The sequence below is a fragment of the Pleurodeles waltl genome, chromosome 8, assembly GCF_031143425.1.
Source record: "Pleurodeles waltl isolate 20211129_DDA chromosome 8, aPleWal1.hap1.20221129, whole genome shotgun sequence".
Classification (NCBI taxonomy): domain Eukaryota; kingdom Metazoa; phylum Chordata; class Amphibia; order Caudata; family Salamandridae; genus Pleurodeles; species Pleurodeles waltl.
In genome coordinates, this window is record NC_090447.1 from 188,221,042 (window position 1) to 188,241,552 (window position 20,511).

Below are 20,511 nucleotides of genomic sequence, written 5' to 3' on the forward strand. Positions count from 1 at the left end.
ACCCAACCATCTCAGCCTACTTCCAAAATGTATTTTCTACCGTGTTTGATTACAGCTCTCCTATGCTAAATTGTGGGATGGGTGATTTGGTGATACAAAAAAGAAAGCAAGAAATAAGAGAACCAGAATCACTATGTAGAGAATTTTCCCTGGCCCTCTCACTCTGCACTCCTTCGACCCCAGATGTTTGGGAACCTGACTTCACAGACTAAAAAATGCTGCGTGGTGAGTGTGAGTATACCAGAGGGGATATTATGCTAATGGTATGTGCAGACGTTCAATGTAAAAGGCCATTACATTTTGGGAAATGCATTCAGTGAGAAATGCATACGAATTGCATGTGGGGTTCATCCAATGGCTGCCTTACAGGTATTTGCAATACAAAATGGTGAGATGCGTGCTCCCACTTGGAAAGCCAGGTATTCACCGATGGAAGGAAGAGAACGAACTCCAGATACTTGGGAACTTCCTCATGAGCACGAGGAATGTCCAGATAGGTTTACTTTAAAAAACTCTACCACTGGACTAGATCCATGAAGGTTTTTTTTAGAGAAACTGCTCACTGCTTATTCCACTCTCTGGAGTCAATCACCTCACAGCTGCTACTCCTTCAGGTGTGGCTCTCTTCTTCGAGTTACCAATGCTCAGCATTCCAACACTGATACCATCATCACAGCCAGGAACATTGTAGCCCACAAACATTACCCACTAGGAAAAGGAACAACAGTTGATATTACATAGGTGTCTTTTTTAAAGGTACTACACAACCTTAAGAAAACCATTATACACTGTACAACTGCATTCACTGTCTCTTCTACCAGGTACTTCCCAATGTAGCTTCCTATGTGCTATACATACAGTGTTCCACTGTGTGTCTATGGCTCTTACCTACAGGACCAGAACGACCACAACTCCACCATCCTCCCTGAAGACCTCAGCATCCTGGGACTCACCAAGCAGAAGAACAATCCCACCCACGTAGCCAGACACCTCCTCGACCCCCTCTTCAGCAGCTTCTCATATATCATGGTTGCCAAGCCCACCCTGGTCATTGGACAGACGACTCTCTCACTCTCTTCAGCATGCACCTACCCAACCAACCCAGAACTGCCACTACCCAGACCGTGTGATGTTACTGCAACAAACTTCCCTGAGGACAAATGGATCCCCGAGCTTCTGTCACATCTCCCCCAACCTAGCATGCAAGCCGCAACACATGGATTACCTTCTGCGTGAATCCCTGGCTTCTCCGAGAACCATCTCCACATCTCACTCTAAGCTTCAGGCCAGCTGATACACCCGGGCCTCTGATTCACAAAGCATCACTGCAAGCAGCTGGAGTGACAGTAACGCCACTCTCATGATAACACCTACAAAGGCTTCTACAAATTGGCCTTCTTCCGGATCCTTCCAGATTTCCCACCAGCACCTCACACTTACAATGGTCTACACAATGGTCTACACAACCAAGGCCTAGCCTAGCTCCACAACTGCATCCACTTTCACATCAAGTCCAGACACCTCCACTCAAATAGCCTACTACTTGCACACATCCCATTCCCGTTGATCTAATGCTCGGGTTGTGTTTTGTCCCACACTGCCCCTATATCTTGAAAGTAGCTCCCCTCAGGGTTGTCTTCTGCATCTTTGACTTCTTCAAGAAACTGAGAAGCTGCCTGTACCAGGAGGCCACCCTTCTCCAGCAAACCTTCAAGGGCGATACGTGGGCTCTACAAATCTGAATAACCTAACAGCATAACAAAAGAATATGTGTGAAAGAATTTATTGAAGATGGCGTGAATACAGTTTTAAACTGGAAATAAATAATGTTCTGATTTGCCAGCTTTGAAGTTTGAATACTACATCCCCAGAAAATAGGGACAGGGGTATATGTTCTGGAAACGGTGTGGACAGAGAACAGCGTTTTTATCTTTGAGAAATGTGGATCATTAGCTAGATGTGATGCAGAGGTTTGGCATTTATTCAAGCCATAGCATAGATAGACAAGAATGAGAAAAGACTCCCCTCGTTCCACTTCAGTCCTCAGATTATTTGGTGGATAGCATTGCATGTTACGTGACTCAATACCTGGGCAGTGCCACGCATACATATCTGGGCCATAATAGATTATGCTTAGATTTGCCAGTTATTTAGTGGAGCACAAAGGTACCCAAGCAATTTTTAGTCACATTACTGTGGCATTATTGAGTGCTCATTTTGACATTAGCGTGGCTTTGAAGCACTGATGGCGTTGGGTACCTTTCAACCTTGAATTCGGAGATTGCCTTGCAAACGAGATTCTGTTTGGATTGATGAGCTGCGTCATCGGTGCACTAGTGGCTCTGTTACTGTTTCCAACAGATGTGTGACACTGGTGTGTCAATCAGTTGTAGTGTTAGATGCAGGGCCGGCTTTAGGACTGGTGGCGCCCTGTGCGATAGTTTATTGTGGCGCCCCCACCCCATGACCTCCTCCTCGGTTTCACTCACCACCACCGGCAAATGTGCTCCTCATCTCTCCATCACTCCCGTTTTACATACATTCATGTGTTTTAAAGCACTTGTAAAGACTGGCTTTACTAATCCACTCAGCTAGCCACATAAAATATAGGGGCATATTTTAAAGCCCCTAGCGCCATTCTAACGCTACATTAGTGTGATTTTTTTACGCTAATGTGGCGTTATAAGGCCAAAAGCGCTGTGCCAGATTTACAAAGTGGCGCAATGCATGCATTGCACCACTTTGTATCCCTTTGCTCCACATTATGCCTACACCAGTCATAATGTATGCAAAGGTGGCATTCCCCTGTTAGGGGGGGGCAAAAAAATGGCGCAAAGAAATCTGACAGATTTCTTTGCGTCATTTTTTTCTGGCACTTTTAACGCCTACTCAGAGCAGGTTTTAAAAGGAGGCATCTGTTGGTTACAATAGGCCTCTGGGTGCTTTGCAGGATTAATATCAACATTTTTTATGCTAATCCTGGAAAGCGCCGGACTTGCATAAAAAATTCTGACACTAGTCACCTAACTACTGCCATGTTCCACCATATTTTAAATACAGCGCACACATGGTGGCGTTAGGGGAAAGCTAAAGGGCGCAAGAAAAGTGGTGCAGCACTGTGTGCAGTGCCACTTTTTTCAAATATGCCCAATATGGGCATATTTAAGAGCCCCTAGTGCCATTCTAACACCACATTAGTGTAATGTTTTTTAAGCTAATGTGGCGTTAGGAGGCCAAAAACACTGCACCATATTTACAAAGTGGCGCAATGCATGCATTGCGCCACTTTGTAACACTTTGCGCCACATTATGCATGCACCATGCATAATGTATGTAAAGGGGCATCCCCCCGTTAACGGGGGCAAAAAAATGGCGCAAAGAAATCTGACAGATTTCTTTGCATAATTTTTTTCCGGCACTTTTAATGCCTGCTCAGAGCAGACATTCAAAGGAAGCTTCCATTGGTTACAATGGGCCTCTGGGTGCTTTGCAGGATTAGCGTCAACATTTTTTATGCTAATCTTACAAAGCGCCAGACTAGCATATAAAATTCTGAAGCTAGTCCTCTAACTACCACCATGGTGCACCGTATTTTAAATATGATGCGCACATGGTGGCGTTAGGGGGGGCGCTAAGGGGCGCAAGAAAAGTGGTGGAGCACTGTGTGCAGCACCACTTTTTTCATATATGCCCCATAGGGCAGTGCTTAATTGGTAAATAAAAAGGTGCCGGTGCCCAAAGCCCTCCTCTTAAACACGCGGCTGCTGTAATTAAATGTGTGAACATGTAGTACAGAGGCAGCAGATTTCTGCTTTTTCCCCCATTGTGACTCTTTTTCGCATTTCTCTTCCTCCATCTTTCCTATATGTGTCTTTTTCTCGTAGTAAATGCTTGAGGCAGAAAAATAAGCGCAGGCTCTCAAATAGAAGTGCTCGTGCTCTGCACCGGAAACACCAAGCACAAATTAAGCACTGCCATAGGGGCTTATTTAAGAGCCCGTAGTGCCATTCTTATGCCACATTATTGTCATTTTTTTAGAGTAATGTGGCTTTAGAAGGCCAAAAACTCTGTGCCATATTTACAAAGAGGGGCAATGCATGCATTGCGCCACTTTGTAACCCTTTACGCTATATTATGCCTGCGCCAGGCATAATGTATGCAAAGGGGCCAAAAAAATTACGCAAATAAATCTGTCAGATTTCTTTGCTTCATTTTTTTCCAGCACTTTTAACGCCTGCTCAGAGCAGGTATTAAAAGGAGGCTTCCATTGGTAACAATGGGCCTGTGGGTGTTTTGCAAGATTAGCATGAACATTTTTTACGCTAATCCTGCAAAGCGCCGGACTAGCGTAAAAAAATCTGATGCTAGTCCCCTAACTACTGCCATGGTGCACTGTATTTTAAATATGACACACACATGGTGGCATTAGGGGGGCGCTAAGGGGTGCAATAAAAGTGGCGCTGCACTGTGTGCAGCGCCACTTTTCTTAAATATGCCCCATAGTTCTGTTATTTGCAGCAGGCATATTAACCCTCTATGCTACTTTATGTTGAGTCAAAGCTGCCACTAGGCAAAACTCTGATCTCTCTCTTTAGGAGGAACCTTAATCACAAGAGGTATCTTGACATTTTAATTGTTTCTTGATCTTTAAAGCTAAACACAAGGAACTTTTCAGCAGGTTCTTTTAAATCGCAAGTTTCGTTAGTAATTGCTAAACACAGTGCCCCCCTGAGGTCAGCGCCGGGTGCGGTCGCACCACTCGCACCGCCCAAAAGCCGGCCCTGGTTAGATGGGTATGGTCGAGGGTCCTACCAGATGGATTGGGTGTCAGCTTGGTTTTCTGGACTTAAATCGACTTCATACCACAAAAGGCCTTGGTACAGCACAAATTCACAAGAGTGTATGTTAAAGTGTTTGATGGACCCTCCTCTTCGCTATATTAAACCGTCACTAAGGGCCATATGTACAAACACATTTTCCCATAAACACAGAATGGGCAAAACTGCTTGCTACATCTGGCCCTAAAAGCGTTGTCATTTATACTTACTTTGTCTTATTCCCACATTCTTCCACTTGGCCAGTCGCTGTGATTAGCAGTGGTAAGGTTAACTTTTGTTTCAGCACACTGATGTTGCTAGCGGTATATGATGACTCATGCCAAAGCGCCATTCATTCACCACTTAATTCGTGATTAAACTCTTGCTGAGTGACAGAGCGCTCTCACAAAAGCGATTGCGTGCTCTGTGTTAACAGCTCATCTCGCCGTGAGGTAACACCGTCATTGAGTGGGGAGGAGGCTTGTGCGCACGTGCTGATGGCAGCTGCGTGAAGAATGTACAAGGACCACCTTTGAACAGGAAGTGTTTGTTTTGGCCGCTCCCGAAAAACGGGTTAAGCAGCATTTCTTCACTGGATAGCACTATCTTCATATTCCTCTGTAGCTTTCTTTTATGTTTTTTTCTTTGCTTTGATCTCAGACCTTCCTTGATTTTGCGATAAAAATGAACCTGGTGTACTTTTCAGTTGTGGGTTGACATGGGTGACTGGATCATTGCCCTGGATTTCTGGGTCACCACCAGTTCAAATCAAAGCAGAATGTTAGTTTATATAGGGAAGTTCTACAGATGGTTAGTTCTCTGGATGCAATTCCTGGAATACAAAATGGTGAGATGCGTGCTCGCTTTTGAAATGTTTGTGCAACTTTCAGTGCCCGGTTCGAATCCTTTGAGAGCCTTCTCAACTCACGGTCAATAAACTGATGACACAGGGGAAGATAACAATGACATTTGTTACACACAATTCGCAAAATAACGAAACTGCGATAGCAAGCGCTATATAAACAAGCATTTGCAATGCAACGGGTCTCGCATTACGTCGAGTTAGAGCTATTAGCGTTGTAAACTCCTAACAGGACTTTTCATGCCACATTAAATGAAAAAAAAAATCTCGCGCAATCGCGCGGCGAAATAAATAGAAAAAGTAGTCCAGAAACCATATGGAAAACATAGAGCCTCGTATGTTTCCAGTAGTTTACTGGTGCTCTTGAGGAGGGCTAAACACTGGAAAAGGCATGACGTATGCATGTCTTTCATGAATGAAAACAAGCGAATATTAAAAGGCAAGCCCACAAACCAATGAAAGTGACTGACGTAACATGGGCGTGGTTAAAATCCCCCTAAAGAGAGATTGGATGAGGGGCAGAGCGCTTTGCGCTTGCCCTTAAAAATGGAATTGTTGCTGTCACAACTTACAGTATTTAACTATTTTATAGCAAGGGGCCGGATCCCATAACATTTTTGACTGACACTATTTCATGTCCTTGGCGGTATGTACGGCTGTTCTTGGCAGTGGTGGCTGCTACTGAATGGGGGGTAGCCAGAGGAGAGGGGGCGTTGGGAGGGAAAAATAAAATAACAAAAGAACACTTACCTTTTCTGTCGGAAGATGGTTTCCGTCTCTCCTCCGTACTCATCCTCTTCCTGACTACTGACAGCACACAGGCTCCCAGACTCCCCTAAACCAATCACGGCGCTGCTGTCACCAGCATGACAGCAGGGTCACGGTTAGGCTGAGCGGCCTAGTTCGGCGCTCAGACAGGGAGTGGGAGCCTGTGCACGTTCTCCTCCCAGCTGTGCAATACAGGCAGGTGGAGAAATGCTAAGTGCACATGTCCGTTTGGCCGGCCTAACACGGCCAGCCAAACAGTCATGCGCACTTACGGAACACATACCTCTCCTCCCTGTGACACACCCAGCCCCGCCTCACCCTAACCTGGCTCCCGATGAAAAATAAAATGATATTAACATTGCACTTGGGCATATTGTTGTGTGTGTTTTTTTGTTGTAGTGGGGATCTGCTCTGTTTTTGTGCTGTTGTGTTTTTGGGCTGCATTATTGCAATGTGAATTTGTTGTAGTCATTGACGTCCATTCAACAAAATGCCAGGGGTAGCAGAAGTGACATCACATGCCCTTGGACCTCCACTTTCACTCACACAGATACTTACAAATACACTCAAATTCACACTTATACACACACACTCTCACAGGTAAGCATACACACAACCTACTTTTAAAAGCATTTTTACTTACATTAGCTGCCATGGAAGGGAAAATACACAGCTAATTGTAACCCATTTGTATTACACTAATAATGTATAATATTTTATTATCCACTATTAGAACATTGGAATGTGGGGAGCTTCATTGCAGAGAATAGAGTTCTCCAGGATTTTACTGGCTGGTAAAAGCCCCAGCGTCAACATTCCAATGTCCCCTTTGTTCACAGCAATAGCTGTGAACAAAGGCCTCACTGAGTGCTCTATGAGAACTTTGTTTAATTTATTAGAACATTCTTCTCTCTAGTGGCAGAATGTTCTAATAGCCTTAGAGTCCGCCGTAGCGGCTCTACCAGCAATTAAAGGCCCGCTCCCTTGTTGAAGCCCCGAGCCGAAAGCGTGAGCGGGCCTTTAATGGCCGGTAGAGCCCACTACTGCGGGCTCTAAGGTTATATTAGTGTAATAAACATTAACAGGAAACAAAGAGAGTGGAGTCCCAACTGACGTCCAAAAGGACGAGCTGCCACTGTGTTTCTGGCACTGAATTTGAATTCTGGCATTGGGGAGACAATTCCATGATCCCCAGAGTCTCTAGCACAGACCTGGGTACTGCCAAACTACCTTTCCCGGGGTTTCACTGCAGCTGCTGCTGCTGCCAACCCCTCAGACAGGTTTCTGCACTCCTGGGGTCCAGCCAGGCTTGGCCCAGGAAGGCAGAACAAAGGACTTCCTCAGAGAGAGGGTGTTACACCCTCTCCCTTTGGAAAAAGGTGTCAGGGCTGGGGAGAAGTAGCCTCCCCCAGCCTCTGGAAATGCTTTGATGGGCACAGATGGTGCCCATCTCTGCATAAGCCAGTCTACACCGGTTCAGGGATCCCCCAGCCCTGCTCTGGTGCGAAACTGGACAAAGGAAAGGGGAGTGGCCACTCCCCTGACCTGCACCTCCCAGGGGAGGTGCCCGGAGCTCCTCCAGTGTGCTCCACACCTCTGCCATCTTAGAAACAGAGGTGCTGCTGGCACACTGGACTGCTCTGAGTGGCCAGTGCCAGCAGGTGACGTCAGAGACTCCTCCTGGTAGGCTCTTACCTGTGTTGCTAGCCTATCCTCCTTCCTAGATAGCCAAACCTCCTTTTCTGGCTATTTAGGGTCTCTACTTTGGGGAATTCTTTAGATAATGAATGCAAGAGCTCAGCAGAGTTCCTCTGCATCTCTCTCTTCACCTTCTGCCAAAGGATCGACCGCTGACTGCTCAGGACGCCTGCAAAACCGCAACAAAGTAGCAAAGGCGACTACTGCAACCTTGTATCGCTGATCTTGCCGCCTTCTCGACTGTTTCCTGGTGGTGCATGCTCTTGGGGTAGCCTGCCTCCTCTCTGCACTAGGAGCTCTGAAGAAATCTCCAGTGGGTCGACGGAATCTTCCCCCTGCAACCGCAGGCAACAAAAGACTGCATCACCGGACCTCTGGGTCCACTCTCAGCACGACGAGCGTGGTCCCTGGAACTCAGCAACTCTGTCCAAGTGACTCCCACAGTCCAGTGACTCTTCAGTCCAAGTTTGTTGGAGGTAAGTCCTTGCCTCCCCAAGCTAGACTGCATTGCTGGGTACTGCGTGATTTGCAGCTGCTCCGGCTCCTGTGCACTCTTCCAGGATTTCCTTTGTGCACAGCCAAGCCGGGGTCCCTGACACTCTAACCTGCAGTGCACAACTTCCTGATTTGTCCTCCGGCATCGTGGACTCCCATTTGTGTCTTCGGGTGAGCTCTGGTTCACTCCTCTTCGTAGTGCCTGTTCCGGCACTTCTGCGGGTGCTGCCTGCTTCTGTGAGGGCTCCCTGACTTGCTGGGCACCCCCTCTGTCTCCTCGTCCAAGTGGCGACATCCTGGTCCCCCCTGGGCCACAGCAGCATCCAAAAACCCTAACTGCAATCCTTGCAGCTAGCAAGGCTTGTTTGCGGTCTTTCTGCATGGGAACACCTCTGCAAGCTTCTACACGACGTGGGACATCCATCCTCCAAAGGGGAAGTTTCTATCCCTCTTTGTTCTTGCAGAATCTACAGCTTCTACCATCTGGTGGCAGCTCCTTTGCACCCTCAGCTGGCATTTCCTGGGCATCTGCCCGATCTCGACTTTGTCACGACTCTTGGACTTGGTCCCCTTGTTCTACAGGTACTCTCGTCCGGAAATCCACTTTGGTTGCATTGCTGGTGTTGGTCTTCCTTGTAGAATTCCCCTATCATGACTTTTGTGCTCTCTGGGGAATATAGGTGCCCTTTACACCTACTTTTCAGGGTCTTGGGGTGGGCTATTTTTCTAACCCTCACTGTTTTCTTACAGTCCCAGCGACCCTCTACAAGCCCACATAGGTTTGGGGTCCATTCGTGGTTCGCATTCCACTTTTGGAGTATATGGTTTGTGTTGCCCCTATATCTATGTGCTCCTATTGCAATCTACTGTAACTTTACATTACTTGCATTACTTCCTTTTGCTATTACTGCATATTTTTGGTATTGTGTACATATATCTTGTGTATATTTGGCATCCTCATATTGAGGGTACTCACTGAGATACTTTTGGCATATTGTCATAAAAATAAAGTACCTTTATTTTTAGTATATCTGTGTATTGCGTTTTCTTATGATATTGTGCATATGACACCAGTGGTATAGTAGGAGCTTTGCATGTCTCCTAGTTCAGCCTAAGCTGCTCTGCTATAGCTACCTTCTATCAGCCTAAGCTGCTAGAAACACCTCTTCTACACTAATAAGGGATAACTGGACCTGGTACAGAGTGTAAGTACTCCTTGGTACCCACTACAAGCCAGGCCAGCCTCCTACAATTTACATTTATGCAAATAAATAGAAATGGATAATGTAAAGACTGAGGGATTTACTTAAGAGTCCCTAGCTCCTCCTTGCACCACATTAGCATAATTTTTTTACGCTAATGTGGCCTTACGAGGCCCAAATCGCTGGCCATATTTACAAAGTGGCTCAGATCATGCATTGCGCCACTTCCTAAGACTTTGCGCTACATTATGCCTGTGCCAGTCATAATGTATGCACAGGAGTCGTTCCCCCGATAGGATGGCTGAACAAATGGCTCAGAGAAATCAAAGAGATTTCTTTGCGGCACTTTTAGGGGGTTATTACAACTTTGGAGGAGGTGTTAATCCGTCCCAAAAGTGACGGTAAAGTGACGGATATACCACCAGCCGTATTACGAGTCCATTATATCCTATGGAACTCGTAATACGGCTGGTGGTATATCCGTCACTTTACCATCACTTTTGAGACGGATTAACACCTCCTCCAAAGTTGCAATAACCCCCTTAATGCCTACTCAGAGCAGCCGTTGAAAGGAGGCACACCGTTGATTACAATGGACATCAATGGGCCTTGCACGATTAGCATCAACATTTTTTACTCTAATCCTGCAAAGCTCTGGACTAGCGTAAAAAATTCTGACACTAGTCCCCTTACTAGAACCATAGTGCGCCATATTCTAAATATGTCGCACACATGGCGGCGTTAGGAGGTGCTAAGGGGCACAAGAAAAGTGCCACTGCACTGAGTGCAGCACCACTTTTCTTAAATATGCACCTAAGGTCCCTGAAAACCCATCCAGCACACCCAGTTTTCCTTTGTCCCTGAAAGTGTTGCTGTTTTTTTTATGGGCGAGCGCAAAGCGCTCCTTCCATTCTGTAATCTCTTTTTGGGCTTCAAACCACATCCATGTCACATCAGTCACTTACATTGGTTCGTGGGCTTGCCTTTTAAAATCCACTTGCTTTCATTTGTGAAAGGCATGCATAAGTCATGTCTTTTCCGGTGTAGCCCACCTACACAGCACCAGTAAACTACTAAAAGCATGCGAGGCTCGATGTTTTCAGCCTGGGGTCCGGACTACTTTATCTGTTTATTTTCCACGCAGTACGATCGCGCTGTATTTTACACAGCGCGATCGCGCTATTTTTTTTTCTTTGCAACGCTACTAGCTCTAACTCGAGCAAATACGAGACTCGTTGTTTATTTTTGTCATGGATTTGTTGGGCTATTGATCCAAAGGGACGCATACAACTGCAAATTGGTGTTCCTTATGGTTGGTGTGCTTTGAGAGACCACATGCTGCATTGGTCTTCATACCCCTTAATATCAAACTTGTAAGCCCACTTCAATCCCTCTTCACAACTGACTGGTGGTAGCATTCTAGTGTTTCTAATGCAGTGACTGCACCCAGGAACGATGCCTACTGGCTTCCTTGTAAATTAAGCCCAGAGGCTTGGATTTGACATGGGCTCTTTTGTGTTTTTATGTTTTTTTGTGAGTTTGGAATGTTGGTGCACAATATGGGTATAACATTTGCCCAATTGATCACAATAATTAGAACACATAAATACAGTAAATGCTTTGTGAACACTACTGGTGCCCTTCACTTTAAAGCTGTCTGTTACTATTTGTAAACATTCATTTTTGTAAGAACAACAGTTTCAAGATGGAGGGTGGATGCTGCTTGTAGTGAGCAGTTCCATCCCTACTTTCTTCCTCCTCTGCTGGTTCTTTGTTTCCATAGCTGTCTGGAAGGAAGTACTCAAGTTTCCTGCCAGAGCGGCCTTCTGGAAGATGTATCTGGCTTTATGCATGAAGACAGTGGTGAGTGCAATATATTCTAGGACCATCCCAGACTTCCCACTGGAGGGAGAACCTAAGACCAAGAACAACTGGTTTGGCCTCTCTGAATCTGGTGGACGCACTGACTTTCAGTGGGTATTGTCCAGTTTATTGAACACCGTTGGATCTGGAACTGCATGTAATCCTGCAGGTAGTGCTTCTTGAATGTATAGCTGGGGCATGCCCATTTCCTACTGGCTAGGAACAAGCCTAAAGACCCATAATGAAGGACTGCTGACCTGCTCTTCTGCTGACTTTGCCTCTGTGGAACTCCCAGCTAGTTAAAGGAATACAGAGGCATGGACATAACTTGTTGAAGGTCTCTTTGCTCCTCTACTGAGACCGGAGGAGCACTGTCCAAGACACATACTGTCACAAAAGCAGATGAGAAAGCACTTATTATTTTTAATTCTTCATTGACATTCCTGTTACAGTGATCCAGTACCTGATTGGCTTGATAGACAGCCGAATTGAGAAAGTGGCTCGATGTACCTGCAGGCTCACAAACTATACCTTGGGTTCAGACCATGGCCTCTCCTTCATTACTGAGATTTATCCCCCCTACAGTAGCCATTAGCTGAAGCCACCAGGGTCCAGATATCTAGATAATGCCATTTTGGGGAGTAACACCACTAACTCTAACCTCAGTTTAGATGCTTAAAGAAATCAGAGACACCAACCCCGTTACTGGGTACTGTGTATATTAATTGCAATTGAATTTGCTTTGAGTCTGCATTGTTTTAGGTGTTTAGGAGCACCACTTACAACAAAGTAACTCATCTATTTTGCAGTGTTTGGCGATCGCGGTTTGTTAGTGTTAAGACATTATACTTTTGCAATCATTGCTTAATCCTATCATCATTTCTGTAATTGTATTGTTGTGGTATTGTGTGGTTTGCTTTGAGGATTGTGCAAACGTTCACAATCATTTAGTGACCTCAAACAGTCTATACTGTGGATACCCAAAGACCCTCTTTTACTCTTATATTGTGTAGCACTAGAATTTTGCTGTGTATTGTGTTTTTGCTCCAGTTTATGCTGTAATTTTATAGATAGTTAGAGGTCTGAGAATAACAACATTTTAATAATATTAAAAAAGTTATGTAGTCAAAACATGCCCCATGCCACCTCCCTGGAGCCAGGTCTTGACTACTTGACTATGTCTACCCGAAGAGTGAAGGAGGCTAGGGTAGGCCAACCTCTCATCACAGGGTGGTTACCGAGTGTCATGACTAATAGGTACCACAGGCTTATCTTAATTTAGAAGTGTCTGATGGCCCTTCCAGCTGTATGCACCACAGAAAAGGCCCAACAGTTATGGATCACTGAAACCTCCTCAGAAGTATAACTATGTTATTTGCATTAGAGGAGTTGGTACTATTTATCATGATTTGACAAAGGTTTGACTGAATTTACAAAGCGTTTTAAGCATTTCTTTGATTGTGACACTTCAAGAGATATTGGTGTTCCAGTCTGGTGTTCAGACGTGGTGTGCTTACAGTGATGAAACTCAACTGATTGTTATCATTTGGCCAACATATGGATTGTTTATACACCACTTGCTCAAGGCATGCAGCACCTGGTTTCTGTAGATGGTTCCTGAATATGAAAACTACTAGTATGAGCTGTTTAAACCAGAGGAACTATCAAACTTATTTATTAAGAATTAATTTCCAAGCCAATAGTTTTGCCTTCTGTATGGGCAAAACGTTTCTTTGATTGTGATAGTGTTTTTGACTATTGTATGGCCCTTTTCTTGCCTACAGTTGGTGTGATCAGTTACCCAGAGGACCAGATGCTGTCTTTTTGAGAACTGTAAGTGTGTCTTATCATTGTTCAGTGCATGTGCCGAGGCCAAGAGACTTTAGGGCAGCGTGGAGTTAGCAGAGCTTACCAGAAGAATTAGCCATCCACCCTAAGGAACAGGATTTTCCCTGATGTACTGTTTTCAGTAGTTTAAATCCAGGACATAGCATTGTGTTTGAGGCGGGCGGTTTCTCTTTTAGGGCTCGGGGGCTATGCCCCTCTGAAATTCCTACACATTCACATAAAAAATATTAAATAGATCGATTTGTTTAACAAATGCATTTAAGTCTGGGCTGTCTGTCCCAGGCTGCCTGTCCCGCCTTGCTTTGAAGCACGAGATGGATGCCAGACAATAAATCATCTTTCCACACTTTGATGCATAATGCAGGAATGACTGCTCTAAAGCCCTTTATTTCCATTGTGGCCTATAGCAGTAACCACTATAGGACAGTAACGCTTTTAGAATCATGATTTTGGGTGTCAGAGTCTTCAGCCCTGTATGAGGTCAGCCATCCATCATTCATAGGCATAGATCCCACCCTTTCGCCATTCGTCACACAGTAGGAGTGGGTGCAAACATGTGTGACTTAGTGCCTTGTCTTTGGTAACAGTAAGTGTTATAATGCTAACCTTGTGTTATTGTTATTGTTCTGAGACCCCTTGTCACACTAACCTCCACCATGGGACACCCAAGGCCCTGGCTGCAGATCGCTGGCTCCTTTAGGAGTGGTGCTGCTGTATTTGTTAGTTGTGAAACTGTTCCAAACAACAAGCACAGTTCTTGCTCACTTGCAAAATGGATCCAAATATCTGAGTCAAGCGCAAGGGGAGAAATACGTGCTTACAGTAAAGGCAGTTATCTGCTGTATGGCGTTAAAGCTATCCCTATGTTCCTGCCCCTAACATTAATGCCACAAACATAGATTGATATGCGAACAATGAAAGTTAAAATGTGTGTAATGTGTGTCAGCCATTTAGTTTCTCTTATTTCACATGTTTTAGTTAAAGTTGCATTCCTCAAGAGTTAGCTATTTCATCATGCTGTATTTCTGTGCATTTTATCACTCTTGTATAGTGCATACTTTGACTTGTGACAGACGTTTAGGAGGGGCTTCGATTGAGAGCGCTAGTGCTGAAGCTGAAGGCAAAGCAAATTGCTGACAGTGGGTTGGTGTCTGCAGAGCACACAGAACAATGGTCATGTATTCCAGTTGAAATGAAATTCAGTGTAAATGTGTGTGAAGGGGTGCATAGAGGTCAAAATATTTAGAAGGCAAAATTAAACAAAGTGCTTAAATGTGAATGAGTGCATTGTATGTTTGAGTTGGTAAAATGAGGGAGATGCGAGTGACTGCATTCAGGGGAGATGGAAAAGAGGGTGCAGAAGTGGAAAGAGAGGAGGTTGAAAATGTGCAGATGATTAGATGTGAAGAGAAAAAGGGCATACATATCTAACATAAAGTACACATAACTGAAGGCCATACTCCTTCCATAGGCCTCAAAAATATTTAATTTAGTCTCACAATTTCAGAATTGAAACATTTCCAATGTTAATTGTTAATTGTTTATAACTAATCGTTGTTGTTACTCATATATCATATACAGCTAACAGCCATTGACTAAGGCAATAGTACTGACAGGTTTTAGATGTATGTCAGTTGTTGTGTTATGTTTGTGGATGCAATAACATCTCAGAGCGAAACCAAAATACAGGCCGGGTGGCACACTACGTGAATCACAGAAATTTATTTAAAGTGTTACCTTTTAGAGAGCCCCCACTTTTTCATCCCACTTAAATATCTGTCTGCACATATTTCTGTATGATTGATTGTGGCCAGCAGCTGTGGGTGCTTCTTGATGCCTGGTTAGAGTATTTTCTTCCAAAGTTGGTGCTGCATGCAGTGCAAGACACTGGGTAAGCACACACTTTAAAGGGCCTGAACTTGTCATAACTGTTGAACGTATTAATGCAGCAAGATATGGGGCAGTTTTTAATTTGTTTTGTATTTCAAGACTATGGGGTCATTATGACAGGGCAAAGGTGGCGGTTTCACCGCCAACAGGCTGACGGTGAAGACCGCCACATCCCTACTTGTACCGCAAGGGCGGTCGGACCTGCTGGGCCGGATATGAGCATCCAGAACCGGTGGTCCACAGAAGACTGCTGGCAGTATTATGAGCCGCCTTTCCACCAGGGTTTCCACAGCAGTATCACCGCCACAAAAAACATGGCAGTAATGCTACCGGTGACAGGGAAATTCTTCTCTGTCACGGGTAGATGACTTCCCCCAGCAAGCACAATCCCCCCACCAAGTACAGTGCCCCACACCACCCTACCAGGTGCAGCCCCCCTCCCCCACCTCGACTCCCCCTCCAGGTACAGCACCCACTGTCCCCCTGCCCCGCCCCCACATACATGCACACGCACACAGGCACCCACACGCACCACGCATACACTCATTCCCCAACACTGACATACATGCATTTACTCACATGCATCCATACTCACATTCACCACAACACTCACACACATACACACAAGCATGTGCACTCACTTCTACATTCAGACACACATACAACCATGCATACACATATTCATGCACACACGCAGGCAACACACACTCACACACGCACACACAACAACCCCCACCCTCCCACCACCCCTTCCCCTGTGGACGATCAACTTACCTGGTCCGGGTAGGAGGTCGTCCAGCAGGGAACAAAAATGGGTGCTTCCACCTCTGGCAGCGCCCGGCCATCAGGACACCACCAGGCTCTATTATTGCACATAATATGGCAGGCGGAGTCCTTCTGGTGGGGAGGAGCCGGTGGTAGAATCGCCTCAGAGCCTCTGCCCGCCAGCACAACTACTGCTGGATTTCCACCCAAAATGCAGAAATCCAGCAGTATCTGTAACATGATGGGCAGAAGACCGTCAGCACTGGTGGGTTTCTGGCATCCGTGGCTTTGGCAGTCTTGTTCAAAGACCGCCAAAGTCATAATGAGGGCCTATGTGTTCCCACTGCTTTATAAACCTTGTTTTCTCACTAAATTAATTTGCTTTCAAATGCACCAATTGTCAATCTTTTTTTTAAAAAAATTCTCGGGAGGAGGACTCACCTTGAACCCCTCATGTTTGTCCATTTGGGTTGCATGCTTCACTCGCTAAATAAAAGTCATTCCCACTTTCAAATGCCACAGCCATATCTAGTTGCAGATTCCTTACCTTAGAATTTCCCACAGGCGTCTGTCTGGATCCAGAGATCTTTCTCACGCAGTACCCCTGAGCACCATTAGGTGGCCTCGTTTGGCTCCCTGTCCATCAATGGCGGTGTCCGTGCCGGATATGATGTCACGTGTCTCATATAGGCTCCACTCTGACGCCAGTTCTTCCCCCCCCCCTCCCCCCACACCAGACAGCGCTCATCTGAAGACAGAGCTACCCCTTAGTGACTTTTTGCCTGGTCTTTTTTTGACTTTTTTGTCAAAGATTTTTGAGTGTCTACACTCTTGGTGTGTTGAGGATGTCTTTGCATAAGGCAGGATTCAAGCCCTGCGGATCCTGCCATTGGGAGAGATCTGTGACGGATCCACACCTCATGTGCCTTTGGTGTCTGGAGCGCGACCATGTCCCAAAGTCATGCTCTGAGTGCGGGCCATGAATCTGAAAGCTTTGAGGGAGCAGGCGCTTGGCTCTGCGTTGGTCCTGCTCTCTGTTGGGAGGAAGGTCCCTGGATCAGTCACAGAAACCCCGCTCATAGTCGTCTCACTCCAAGTCCTCGAGGCGATCGGGTAAGTCGAGACACAAGACAGACCCCCCAGGATGCTGCGGCATGAATTCGCTCATTTTGTAGCAGAAATATGCACATTTTGTGACATTTTTGTGGAAATTTGCTTTGCTATTTTGACAAAAAATAAATGCCCCTATTGCATGCCGCATACCCTGTGGGTGGTGGACCCTAATCATTTTTAAAAAATTGTTTTTAAATGAATGCACCCTAGGCCTGCTGCATGCCAGTGGGTGGCAGGCCCTAATCATTTAAAAAGATTACGACACCCTGGGCCCACTGCCTGCCCCGTAGGGTGCAGGCCCTAATCATAAAAAAAAAGTATGCCCCTGGGCCCGCCGCATGCCCCATTGGCGGCAGGCCCTAATCATTTAAAAAATAAATGCCCCCTGGACCCGTTGTGTACCTGTGGGTGGGGGGGCCAAAAACTTGATAAAAACGAATGCCCCCCCCAGTGCCCGTGAGTGTTGGTCCCAGGGGGCATTCATTTATATCAAGTTTTGTCCCCACCACCCACAGGTACACAACGGGTCCAGGGGGCATTTATTTTTTAAATGATTAGGGCCCATAGAGTGCCCCGTGGGTGGCGGGCCATAATCATTAAAAAAATAATTGCCCAGTGGGCCCAAAACTTGATAAAAATGAATGTCCCCTAGGTACGCTGTTAGTGTGTGGTGCAGGGTGCAATCATTTTTATCAAGTTTTGGGCCTGCCTTTTTTTTAATGATTAGGGCCCCCAGAGTGCCCCATGGGTAGGGGGCCCACAACGTGATAAAAACAAATGCACCCTGGGTGCCCATGGGGCATTAATGTTTGTCAAGTTTTGGGCCTGCTGCCCACAAGGCACTTGGCAGGCCCAGGGGGCATGTATTGTTTTAGTCAGGGGGTTCAGCTCAGGGGTTTCAGTCTTCCCCCTATCTCCGTCCTCCAGACTATGGCAGACCTCCTGCTTTTGCTGGGGTCACTATAAACATGCCGAAGTCACACCTGACTCCCTCTCATCAGAGCTGTTGGGGACACAGTGCAGATTTGTGTTTATCCTCTTGAGAGGCAAGTCCTGAATATGCAGTCTATGATACCGATATTTCAGCCTCTGCCCTGGATTTTGGTGAGAATTACTCTGAGGCTGATGGGCCTCATGGCCTTCTACATCCTGCTGGTGCCACATGTCAGATGGTATATGCGGGCTCTGCAGTGGGACCTGAAATTCCAGTGGGCGCAGCGTCAGGGGAATCTCTCTGACATGGTCCAGATCTCAGAGGGAACTGAGCGAGATCTGCAGTGGTGGCTAACAAACCGTGATTTGGTCAGGGGCAGATCCCTCTCCCTTCCCCAACCAGATCTGACAGTAGTGACAGATGCATCACTCCTAGGATGGGGCAGCCACCTGGGAGAACATGAGATGAGATTAGAGGTGTCTGGTCTTTGGTGAAGTCTGGACTCCCACATCAACCTGTTGGAGCTTTGGGCAACCGGACTAGCATTGAAAGCATTTCTTCCCTCTCCCAAAGGGAAGGTAGTCCTAGTGATCATGCACAGCACCACCACCATGTAGTACTGCAACAAGCAGGGCGGGGTGGTGTTGTGGACCTTTTGTAAAGAGGCTCTGCCCCTCTGGTTGTGGCTGAAAGAACAGGGCATTTCCATGGTGGTTCCACATCTGGCAGGCTCTCTGAACGTTAGAGCGGACAAACTCAGCTGACAATGCTTAGTCGATTACGAATGGCATCTCCATCCAGAGGAGGTGCAATGTCTCTTTGGGCAATGGGAAGATCCTTGGTTAGATCTGTTCGCCTCTGCAGAGAATGTGCAATGTCAGCAGTTCTGCGCATTGGAGTCTCCAAGGTGGCACTCACTCAGTGATGTTTTTCATCTTGAGTGGTGCTCAGGCCTTCTATCTGCCTTTCCACCCAAACCACTTATGCCCAGAGTTCTCAAGAAGATTAAGAATGACCGGTCCCAAGTAATCCTTGTGGCTCCAGACTGGGCATGAAGAGTCTGGTATCCCAAACTATTGAGCATGGTGATCGATCCTCTGATCAGACTGCCCCTTCTGGAGGATCTTCTGTTGTAGCAGCAGGGGAGGGTTCTCCACCCGAATCTGCCTAGCCTCCGCTTTCTTGTGTGGAGATTGAGCTGCAGCGGTTAACAGCTTTTGACCTTCCACCTGAAGTCTGTAATGTATCTTGAGAGTCATGTGTCCCTCCACAAAAATGGTATACGCCTGTCATTGGAAGAAATTTGTGGCATGGTGCACAGACAAGTCTGTTGACCCCCTATTAGCCCCTCTATCTGAGGTTCTATTGTTTGTACTTTCATTGGTCCAGCAGGGCCCTGCTATATGCACGCTAAAAGGGTATTTGTCTGCAATCTCTGCTTTCTTAGTTGATCAACCCTCTTTGTTTAAATCTCCCATTGTATATAAGTCCCTTAGAAGACCTAGTCATATGTTTCCTCCATCCCCATTTGTTATGCTCCAATGAGACTTCAATTTGTTTTTGACTTTTCTGATGTGTGCTCCTTTTGAGCCTCTCCACAATTTGTTCTCTCAGGCTCCTCACTTTGAAAACAGCCTTCCTTGTGGCTATTACATCTGCCCGCAGGGAGAGTGAGCTGCAGACATTGCCATCTAAGCCGCCCTCCCTTTCCATCTATCCTGGCAAAGTAATGCTTTGCACTTGGGCCTCCTTTCTGCCGAAAGTTGTCACGCCCTTCCATGGAGGCCAAACCATCACCTTGCCTACTTTTTACGCACCCCTGCATCTTTCTAAAGAAGAGGAAAGACTCTACCCCCTGGACTCAAAAAGTTCTGCATTGATTGTACCAAAGAGTTACGATGTTCTACTTTGATCGTACCAAAGAGTTACAGGTGGATGAGCATCTCTTTATTGGTTATGTGGGCGCGAAGAAAGGTCGGGCGGTGCAAAAGAGAACCATCTCCCGATGTGTCATACTCTGCATTAAAATGTGCTACGCATTCGCTAAGAAGCAACCACCAGAAGGTTTGCATGCTCATTCTACCAGAGCTAAAGCTGCCACTGCTGCATTAGCACGCGGAGCTCCAGTCCAAGAATATCGAGGACAAACATTTTGTGAAGTTAATTCTCTATAGTTAAGCAATGTTTTACCATATATAACTCAACATATATGTACCTTAATAATATATATATATATATATATATATATACATATAT